Here is a 12236-nt window from a genome sequence, read left to right on the forward strand (position 1 = left end):
TACATAAGCTCAAAGACTTCTTGCTGTAAATTTGGCAGAGTTTTTGCTTGCTTTCCCAAAAGATAAAGATTACAAAGGACCCTCTCTTCTATTTATGGGAGAGGAGCCTTGAGAAAAAGGTGGGAGGATCCTAACTAACTTGAGAAATTCCCTCAACCACCAAGACCTATTCAACAACTAATTATGACTTATTCAAGGTCACAAGTCCTATTTCAAATTGACTTGTAACCTGTCTACTTGCAATTACAAAAATGCAAGTGATGACAACTTGCAATTACAAAAACGTTTTTACAAGTAAACTTGTCGAAAGGGAAACTACAATTTTGAAATTACAATTTCGAATTTACAATTTCTAATTTACAACCAAGTGTTAAAAACACTTAAGCTACACCTCTTGAAGACACGAACAATTCGAACTACCGAATAACTTTCTGCAATTCATCAAAATCTGGTTCATGAGTGTTCATAGCCACCACCCTATTCTTTACAATGACATCATGGCATTGGCATAGCGTGGAGTTGCCCTTTTCCAATGCTAACTGGATTTCCTGCAACTCAGTTTGATACTTAATCAATAATTGATTGGAAGCGACTGAGAATTGCTCACTTCTCCATTCATCATGAATCTTGAGTTGCAAATCTGCAAGAACTTCTTCCTCGGGCAGCAACTCATCATCCTGATTTAGAATGTCGCAGGATGCCTTTTTACAACGGGAGGAAACATCTTGAAAGACTGCTTCACGCAACTTTAAGGTCTCATCAATTTCTTCAATGAGTGACTTGAGAACAAGAGATTTGTTCTCCAGAAGTTCCTCATATTCAATGTACAGGACTCTGGAAGGAATTATGTCATGCACCTAAAGAACGCCCAACTGATGTTGAGGCATCTTTTGCCAAGAAACTAAATTTCCCTCAACCTTCTCCAAATTTAGTTTGAAAGCTCCCAAGATTTGATTCAACTTATCTTCAATGATCTCCAATTTAACCATTGTTTCAAATACCTGTCTTATGACTTGTGAACATAAGTCATGCAATTGATCAACCCAGGTGTCTAAGGCTTGAACCTTTTGGGCGGCTCTCTCGATACCTTGGATTGGTTCACTGATCCTGGAAGAAATAGGTACTTGGCCTTCTCCACTTGAAGGTTGAGTAATACTTTGGATGGCTGCCATGAGTCTTTGATTCTCTACTTCCAATTGATCTTTCTTGGTCAACACCTCATCATACCGTTGTACCAATGTAGCCACTGTTTGTTGAGCATCATGTTTGACAACCTCATGAGTCTGCTTACCCAGTTGCACTTTGGTGATCCGATAATCAGCTGCTTGCATTTTCTCAACTAGTTTATTTGATATTGGTTCAGCAATTTCTGCCACTCTCATCCGATTTTCATCAACGGTCACCCTCGAAACTGTCTTTGCCCTCTTAACAACTTTAAGTTTTGATTGTTTCAATTGTTGGTAGTCAAAGGCATCAGGTGAGATCACCTGCTTCTTCCTCTTTGTAGTGAAGGAATTGAGCCATGGAGGTAAAGCCCTTAACTCTAATTCTCGAATAGAGGGAGAAGCAGTTTCTGTTTGAATAACTGTGGTGACCTTGGGAGAAGTGTCCGTCTAAATAGCCACCATAGTCTGCTGAGTGACGACAGGATGTGATGAAGACGTCATGAACTCATCAAAACAGGTCATAGAAGTATCAATATCAGACAAAGGTGCATATGAAGTATCATCTGAAAAGATATTCAACAAATCTTCCTGAGAATGATTTTGAATTGGTTCTGCTGCTGAAAGTGGAAGAACGTCCTGCGGAGATTCTGACACTGAAGGGGTAGAACGAGAGTTCACATCTATCATAGGAGGAAACATGGGTACCTCAATAGGAAGTGAAGAAAGAGAATTATGTGGGGATTCTGTAGAAAACGACTGAGGAGCATTATCAGATTGAGTTTCTCCCTCTGAAGCTTCAGGATCAATCACATGAATTTCCAACCATGGCTTCTCCTTACCTTGGACTGTTATTTCCTGGGGAGGAAGTACCATTGCACGATTGACTCGCAGTTTGATCCTTGTACTAGAAGAGGATGCGCCTTCTTTATTGTCCAGTTGAATTTTAGACTTCCGCCCAAGAGGACTTGTAGAATCATCTTCTTTCCCAGCCTTAATCTTAATGAGCTTGAAACCATTGTTCTTAAGCTAGATATTGGTATTGGCAAGAACTGACTGAAATCTATCCAAGATAGAAGTGCCTTCCTTATGGGACCAGTGGATAGAAGGAAGTGGAGCCTCATCAACATTCTGATTGACAAACTCAGGATCAAGAATGTTGCCATCATCAATCATACCTTGTGGCATGTTCACGAGATTTAGATCCACAATCTGTTCTGCAGTGAGTCGGTAGTAACCATCTTGCGAATCTCCTTTTCTGTACGGAGATCAATCCAGATATCTTCTATCCGATGCACATGGATGAAGGTCTTTTTGATCTTTTCCTTCATGCCTCGGTAATCGAAATCAGCTCTAGGTTTGAATCTTTTGAGTCTAATTTCCTGCAACTCGGTCTCCATAGCCCTAGCCTTGATTGAAGTCATTAGAGAATATTGACCAATCTTCAATGGGTTGTTGGAAGAAATACCCATGCCAACCTTGTGCTTAACCGACTGATGTGTATGCACAACCATGATTTGTCTTCCCAATTCCATGAGAATAATCTTATTGGTTGGGTATCGTGGGAGCATGTAAGGCTGCCTGCCATAGCACCCAACTCTCATGTAGGTAAAAGTTGGAAACTGGAGAAACAAACAACCATATTCTTTCACCCTTTCCCATGCTTCATCTGAGACTCTTTTGTTCTTCAGGTTCTTGTCAAATTGACACAGGTAATGACCAAAGAAAGCGTCCCGAACCCTTCTGAAATGAGACCTACTTGATCTTAGAGGCAACTGATCATAGTATTCCCAAACCGGTACAAGCATGCGGTCACCCTTGGTGGAAAGACCTGGGAAATGTCTAAGTGACGCAGCAATATACACGAGATATGAATTCATGTAGAAGGTGAAAGTAGTAGGGACGACTGCAAGTTGTTCACACAAAGCATCACTAATGATCTCACCCCAACAGATGTGCTGAGACTGCCTTATTAACATAATAAATTGGTACATCCAAGGTTCAAAAATATTGGAATGCTCCAATCCCATCATATGGCTCAGAAGAGTAATAGTATCACCGATCTCATTCTTGAAATCAGATCGATATAACTTTGCCCATCTGGTAAGCGCAGTGCGAGGTTCATGAATCCATTTATTGATATGACGCTTACAGTCTTTCTCCCTTTTGGCAAAGTATTTAGCTGCACTTTGCTTGGAGATCTTTATGTAGATGGTTTCAGAAGGTATTTTGAAACCCCTCTCTATAGCTTCTGCATCCAGACGAATGATCACTTCTCCATCATCATTTTTAATAACTCGTATCTCTTTATCAAAATGATGAGCACATGCTAGAACAAATTCCGGTTCTAGGGCAGCAACTGGAAAGGATGCGGCATGATGGATATGGCTGTCCAACAACCGTTGCATATCCCCCTCCTTCGGATCTTCAATCCTTTGTATGAATTCGGACATGTCAACATGCCCTATCTCAGTATCCTTGATATGATCAAGGGAGGAGGAAACCTATGACTGAGGGACTTCATTTTGGTATTTGTCATACCTGTATTTCATCTTTTTTGGAGTGGGAGATGATGGTACATCTGTCATCTGAAAACATCTGGGAATGCTGCAATGTAGATCCAAGAGTATCAAGGCAATATCAAAGTCAGTATCTTTAGACATTTTTACTCCTCCAAATAGGAAAGTTCAACTTTCGTACTTTGGATTTGTGAGAGGAAATATAATAGGTGGAAAGATAAGCTTTTGACTTATGTCGGGTTTTGAAACATGTTTTGCAAGTACACAAGAGGGAAGTACAAACGTGCAATCAGGTTTCCAAATTCCGAATGCAATTATACTTGCAAAACACGAAGCATGAATAAATAGAAGGAGAATGAATTTTCAGTTTGGAAGCTGGGAAGAACACATTTGCAATTGGTTTTCTATATCCAAATGCAAATTTACTTACAAACTGAAAATCGAAGGAATGGATGAAAAAATGGTATTTAGGCAAGTAGGAAATGATGGAGATGATAAGTACGGATGAAGGAATTGGAAACGGATAGGTAAAAATGAATTTCAAGAAGACCATCTGGAACTTTGCCATGCAAAATTGGGAAGAACTTTCAACTTGCAATCCAGATTTCAAAACCCGAAATTGGGAAGAACTTGATTTTTTTGTCATTGAAACTTGATTTTTGGACTACAGAAGGTTAAGTCTTTGTCCAAAAAGGGAAGAACACATCTTTAGGTAGAACTTTTCACACTTGCAAATTTCTTTGCAAATTGGGAAGAGCACATCTTTCTTAGTTTGAAACTTGATTTTTGGACCAAAGAAGGTTAAGTCTTTGTTCAAAAAGGGGAAGAACACTAATTTTCCTCTTACTTGCAATAGGGTTTCCAAATTCCGAATGCAAGTAAAGGAGAATTACAAAGGGGAAGAACAACTTTACTTCACAAATTTCTCTGTAAAATGAGGAATTTCCTCTCATAAACCCGTTATGAACATGAACAAAACTAAAACTAAACAAGAAAATGCAAGGAAAGAAATAAGAAAGAAATACAAAAAATAAAAATTACCATGCAAGGTTGAGAAGAAATCCAAACTTGGAGAATCAACCCAACATGGAAGATGAAGCCCTTTAAATAGAATTTAAACAATGGAAAAAACTTAGCCATGCATTGTGACAGAAATAAAACCGATTTTCTATAAAAATGCCACGTAAAAATGCCAAGGAAGTGGTTTGAAACTGATTTTATTCATCATTAAATACAGGACAAAGCAAAAACGATTTAGGATTGAAAGCATACCTCATAGGCGAAGAATGTTGCATTTTTAGCAAAAAACGTGACTGTTTTTAGGGCCTTTTTTGCAAATCCGAAACCAAAAATGCACATAAAATGGTTTGATAAATGCTTAGAATCCAACGCATTTATGGTTGAGTTAAAAATGCCTTAGGAATAGATGGATTCAAACCCCCAAACCATGGCAAATCGCATAAATGCATGATTCAGAAAAAACGCTTTGAAGAAGACAAATGGCAAAAAAATGGTTTAATGAATGCGTGGAAAATGGGTTTGAATCCTTCAAAGTTGCAGCAAATCCACACTTGGAAGGAATCCCTACATTTCCTCCAAAAAATTCAAACCCATTTCAGCTTGCAATGGCATGGAAGAATTTCGGGTTTTGGAAACAAAACAACAAGTTTTACAAAATGTTCATATTTTTGCCTCTAAGGCAAATTTCGGGTTTTAGAAAAGAAATTACAAGTTAAATTACTTGTAATAGGGAAATAGAATTCCCTTTACAAGTGATTTCACTTAAAACGTGTAAAGGGGTTTTAAAATCCCATTTACAAGTTTTATTTTAACATCATAAAAATAACTTTAAGTTATAAAGACATGTAAAGGAGTTTTAAAATCCCATTTACAAGTTTTATTTTAACTTAAAGTCAAACTACTGGTAATGGGAGTTTTAAAACCCTCATTACAAGTTTTATTGCAGTTGGAGAAAAAATTCCCCTACAAGCCTAAAAAGCTTCAAGGGGGTTTTGAAAAACAAATTACCAGTTACTGGTAATCATCGAAAAATTCCCCTACATTGAAACAAAAACAATGCAAACGGACTCGAAACGCTTTGAAATTCGAAATGTAGCTTGGGGATGGATCGACGATCGATCCAGTCCAAGGATGGGGCGAATTTCTGCCTCAGGAAGCGTGCCATAGAGTAAAAATTTTCATTTTTTAACAAAAATTTCTATATGATAGTCCAATTTTTGAAATAAAAAATTGAGGACAACAAAGCATCATTTTATTAAAACACTTACAAATATAGTTGACCAATAATACCTCTTGTGCATAGTGATGTAACTCACCATAAAGCTCTGTTGACGTGTATTTTGTACACAATCATACACAGAATAAAATACCAATAGGCATCTTATCCTCTCTTGAGAAAATAGTCTCTAACTGCTGAAGATCTGGAAAAAGGATCAGTTAGATGGACTCCAAGGTTCTTTTAGTGGGGTCTCCACGTGTGGACAAGCTTTTTAGTGGTATGATGTGATTTGCTGTTTCCTCCAAGGCGTCTTACGGATTCCAAAGGCTCAAAGATTTTACTAATCTAAAAGGAACTTTCAAAAAAAAAAAAAAATGGAAAAAGGACAGGGTCTAAGGAAGTCTAATCTAGCCTAACCCTATGAATGACTTAGCATGAATGAGATTTGGCAAGATTCAACCAACTTCAATTTTGCCATAAGATAACAACTCAATTGAAATTAGTGCGATCTTCTAAGGTAATAATGGTATTCAATGCATCAAAGACCAAGGACACTACTACGAAGGTACATATCCTAGATGCGAAAATGCTTGAAGGTTAAGGACTCAAAATGTTTTCCAGTCGACCACGCAAGGCGTTCCTACAATCAGCAAGAAGCTAGTGGTTTGGATTGCGAATCCTACCAAATATCAAATCTCACACTTAGTCTTTCAAATTAACAAACTACTTTGATTGAGCGTGATTCAAGTACATCCAACAACCATGAAGATAACTCAAGAAACTTGCAACAAAACACCATAACTTCAATATTTTATTGATTTCCAAGTCATCATATACAACAATTGCTTGAATTTCTCTCTTCAAGACTCAATCTTGCTACAAAATAAAAATTGCTTCTCTCACACTTATTCACTATTTTTCTATATATTATGAAATGAAAAATGGGGGTATAAATAGCATCCCCAGTTATAATGAAAGGTCCAGATTGAAAGCAAATCAATGGACAAGATCATGACACCTAAACCCTAATTAGGGTTTGTTACAAATGACCTCCTTTTTACTGAACAATATTAAATACATAGCCAAATATTAAATTTGGCACAAAAATCTTGGAGGTATCAACCAATGAGAAATAAGATGTCATGTCATCTGTAACAACCTTTCATCTAGAATCTTATTCCCTTTCCAATTCTCTTTCTTAGCATATGCAATGAATTTTGTCACGATTCCTTCGATTTCTGTGCTTGGAATCTCGGGAAGATTCTTGATACTCTCTTCTAAGTGGATAACCTGATCAAATGCATCTAGAAGAGCTGTGTCCCAAGTAGGTTCAAGTTCCTTTGTTTTATCAATCAGGAGCATGGTGGCATACATCTGATCATACTGCTCATCTGTAACATCTGCGTCCTTGCGAAAGATGATCTTGATTCTATCCTCAAATTCTTGTATATCCACATCTGTCTCGACCTCGATCCTTCTGCCAAGAATGGTACGAAGTACCTCAAATACTCTGTCCTGGATCGGATTGATCACCTCCTCAACTTGACCACATCTAACATTGATGTCCTCAAAGAGAACACTCTTTATATGGAGTAAGGTTGACCACTGAAACAAACTATGAGAATCACCTTCTAAGATCCTCTCTTGTGCTAAAATTCTTCTAGATGTGTGTCTTATAACTTTCAACACAGGGATGACAACGTCCTTGGTATGGGCAAATGCAGCTACTGTTGCCATCAATCTGTGAATAATCTCAAGAACTTGGATAGCCTGGTGGGTGATCTTCGACATCCTTGTAACAAACTCAATGGCCACCGTGTGAGATCTATCCATCCAACTACATGTACGCTGGACCAGGTTCCTGAATCTTTCTGCTTCATTGATTGATTGAAGGGGTAATGCCTGCAATGGTGATCTAACTGGATCCTGACGTCCCAAAGGTTCATTGATGTGACTGAAATAAGTCCTCCATGCACCGACCTCTCTCTCAAGCTTTCTATTCTTTTCTACTTCTTCTCTAAACTTGTCCTTCAATGCCTCAAATGTGTCGGTGGCATCATCTAGAGTCTGCTCTGCTGTGGATGGTCCTAACTCAATAGTCTGTATATGATAGTCCTCTGCTAGGATCTCACCCTCATATTTGTCTGCTGCCGGTATAGCTATCTGCAGTTTTCTAGATCCAGTCTCATCTTGAATCATCTTGGACATCTTTGTAGCCTTCTTTTTCTCTGTTGTCATATGTGAACGTCCCACGAGGCTCTCTAAATCAATTGCACTGTCCTCGTCCTCTATTACGATCACCTTAGTCAATCTTTCCTTCAACCAATCTGTGATATTCGATCTTGTCTCTTGAACTTGAATTTCTTTATGTACCATTTCTTCTTGTCTGGGAGGAGATGTCACTTCATTATCATTATCTAAATCATAGTCTTGGAGAGATCCATCGGATGAAACATGCTGTGCCTGTTCTTCTTCCTGTCTGTCATTCTGTACCATTGATTCCATGGACTCTTCCACTCGAATTGTTCTATCTTCTGGTCTGGAAGAAGTACCTGGTGCTTGATCTTTGTTGGCACCTTGCTTTTTCTTGGAAGACTCTTTCTTTTCTGATCTTTCCTTTCTCTTCGAACCTCTCGAATGGAGATTGCCCTCACTGGCACATCGAAGGTTACCTTCACCTGAATTCCTAGGATTAGGATTGCCTTCACTAACACTGGTTCCACCTTCGGCTGGCTTTTCTTCCAAAGTAAAAGACATGGCTATGCCCTGTTCTCTCAACTTCTGATGCTGAACGTCTACCCATCTGCGAGTACAAGACAAGACTGGTGCCATCAAATCATCTAAATCCACGGCCTCGGGCTCATTCCAATTCAAACTTATTGTTTTACTTTCTCTATCATATGAAGATTGGATGTGCCTGCCGTTGTCCTGAGCTTGGTCGGCTACTCTGTAAATCTTACATTTCCTGATGAAATCCAGAGGCAATCTAGAATGTATCTTACGTTTCACTTCAAGATCATCTAGGAGATTCATCATAAAATCTTCAATCTGGTACTCATGTCTAAATCTTCTATCGACCGTCTCCTCTAAATGTCCATGTGGATCAAAACTATTCCTCCAAGCAAAAGATGAAAAAGGATACAAGGCTAACTCCTTCTCTGCGTCATCCATGGCTAAGACATTAGGACATACCTCAACTGAATTACCCAAAATAATAGGTACCTGAACTCCATTCTGATGTCTGTGTCTGAATGCCTTCACATATGCTGCCAACTGCCTTGTTACTTCAAGTAACACAATTCTGTCTGTCGGGTACCTCGGCAACATGTATGGAGGTAAAGGACATCCATACACTCTAATGTAAGTGAACTTGGGAAACTGAATGAACCAAGCACCGTACCTCTTGATGAACTCCTGGGCATCCTGAGATAATCTGTTGTGAATCCCTCCTTGCAACGTCCTTGTGATGTTCATCGTGAAAGTATCATTGATTAACTTGTAGTTCTTCCCTGGTGGATGATGCAAGTAGGTATAGGATTCACAAACTCTGACCTCGCTGGGTCCTCTTCCAATCACTCCTCTGTGAGGTAGTCCTGCGTACTCAACGCTCCTGATTAAGGCATAGATGACGTATGAACTCATGTGGAAGGACTTAGTAGCCCTGAGTCTTCTCAACTGTACGTCTAAGCAATGGCTAATTATCCTAGCCCAATGTATTGTACCCTTTCCTTGAACAATCACCTGGATGAAGTAAAACATCCATTTCTCAAAATAGAAGGCATGAGGTGCTCCTGTGACTCTGTTGAGCATGGTGATCAAATCTCTGTACTCCTCTTGGAAATCAATCCTGTGTGGTGTGTTCGGTACTTTGCTCAGACGGGGACGACTCTTAAGTAGCCAGTTCTTGTTGATTATGCTTAGGCAAGCATCTGGATCATCATCATACACTGATCTGGCTCCTTCAATGCTCTTGTATATCATGTCCCTGTGCTCTGGAAGATGGAAGGCTTCACTTATGGCTTCCTCTGAAAGGTACGCCAAAGTGTTTCCTTCGTTGGACACAATTGTCCTGGACTGTGGATTGTAGTGACGGGCACACTCGATCATCAACTCGTGGCACTGAATGGCTGGAGGAAAACCGGCCGCCTTGATGATGCCACTCTCTATTATTCTCCGGGCGACAGGTGATGGCTTGCCGATGTAAGGGACCTCTCGGAACTTCTTCGTGCTAAAGTTCCCCAAGTTTGTATCTCCAATGTTGCTCCACTTGGACACGATCTTGGTCTCCACTTCTTCGGTCTTCTGATCTTCTTTCATGAGAGCCGAGCGACTGGTGGATGCTCCCGCCTTTGGGGTTGTCATACCTACACAACATTTCATTATAAGAACTAGATTTTGCAATAAATAACGTAAATAAGAGAGATAAATTTTAGGAAACCTCATGATAAGTCTCTAGAGTTATCACTTCCTAAAATACAACGATTGAGCTAAGAGATATTCAAGGATCAAAATTTCAAAATTTGAAATATGACGATGAATGAATAAAACAATAATAATAAATCGCCATACCTCGATAGAGAGCTAACTCTAGAATGCAAAAACAAAATTCGCCTAGGCAAAATTTGAGGTATAAAGTAATCTTCAATATGATCTCCTCAAAATTGACTTCGCCACCTCTTGACAGGACGTGATCTTCAAATTCGCACCACCTTTGGTTTGAAATCGCACCACCTTTTGATAATATTCGCACTATATTCGAACACACTTAACACTTTCCTTCGTCTTCCTTAATTCGCATGTAGAGAGGTAAAATAATGATGTAGAAAGTGATAATTCCACTCCCCTTTATATAGCGCTCTCATCGATTTATCCCTTAGGCCGACTTGATAAAATATAAAACCATTTTTTAAATGATTTGCAATGAAATGACAAGGCCGACCTCCATATATGAGCGCTCCAATTCGATTTTTTATTAATTAAATAATTAACTATTAATGCCTTGCGTTTTTTAAATGAGAATTTCGATTTTAAATAAAGGCAAAAAATAATTAACAAGAGATAACGCCATATTAAATGCCAAATAAAAATGAATTTTCAAATTTTAAATCGATTTAGCATTTAAGGAAATTCGAATTTTTTAATTTGGCGCCAAAAATATGAAAATAAAGGGACGTACCTCATCGCTCTGGTCCCTTGGAGAGGGACAGGAGCGATCCATGATTTTGGTCTTGATTCTTGTGTTTTCAACGTTCAACTCCTTCATTTTCACGTTCCAAATCGATCATCTGGTGGTCCTTCGAATTTGAATTTCTTTCTTGTGCGAACAAATGCATCTTATGACCATTATCGCCCTGGTCCCTTGGAGAGGGACAGGAGCGATCCTAAGTTTTTTGCTTGAAATTCTCCATTTTGGTACGATCCTTTCCTTGTATCATCTTCCAAATGCTATTTAAAACCTTGTGCGTCCTTGTCTTAACGTGATTTTCAAAGAATATCGTGTGTTTTGCCTAACATCGCCCTTGTCCCTTGGAGAGGGACAGGAGCGATCTCCATGTCTTCACGTTCACCTTGTATCTTTGACCTTCAAACTTCCATTGTAAGACGAATAATATCATCGCTTGTCCATTCCACGCACGTCCCACTCGCTTTTGCAAGGTACCTTCGATGTTATAAGGATCATCGCCCTTGTCCCTTGGAGAGGGACAGGAGCGATCCATTATTTCTCCTTGATCTTGGCAACTTTTAAACTTCGATCTCCTTTGCAACGTTTTCCCAACGATGTCCCTTACACTTCCTAACCTTGCTTCGCCTTGATCTTTGAAGGAACGTGGGTGTTTTGATAGTATCGCCTTGGTCCTTGTCCAAAGGACAGGAGCGATATGGGGCTTTTACACTATTTGGCGATGTTTAGACGTTCAAACCCTTGCAAATTATCTTCAAACGATGCCATGGACCTTGCATACCCTTGTGAATCTTTAACTTAGCTTAAACTTGAAGCGAAACAAGGAATCCAAAGCAAATCGCCCTGGTCCCTTGGAGAGGGACAGGAGCGATATGATCCCTAGGTCCATTTTGGTGATTATCTAACGTTTGAAATCTTCATGCATCACCTTTCTACCCTTCCGTGGACCCTCTAAGACCTTGCGAAATCTTGTCCTTACGTAAATTTTGCCTGAAATGGTTAATACATCTAACATCGCCCTGGTCCCTTGGAGAGGGACAGGAGCGAAGTTCATCATTGCGAGCTTGTTCTTGTTTTTACCAACTTGCAATTATCTTCATTGCATGAAATGACGTCCTTTAAGTCCTCTTGGT

General features: G+C 39.3%; 1 protein-coding gene across 3 annotated transcripts in view; it reads left to right on the forward strand.

Annotated features, from left to right (window-relative positions):
- The window catches only part of LOC131077063 (putative transferase At1g60990, chloroplastic), a 408775-nt gene that overhangs the window by 150788 nt on the left and 245751 nt on the right, over positions 1 to 12236 (forward strand). The gene's annotated exons all lie outside the window — the stretch shown is intronic.

This window comes from Cryptomeria japonica, chromosome 10, assembly GCF_030272615.1.
Source record: "Cryptomeria japonica chromosome 10, Sugi_1.0, whole genome shotgun sequence".
NCBI classification, from domain to species: Eukaryota; Viridiplantae; Streptophyta; class Pinopsida; order Cupressales; family Cupressaceae; genus Cryptomeria; species Cryptomeria japonica.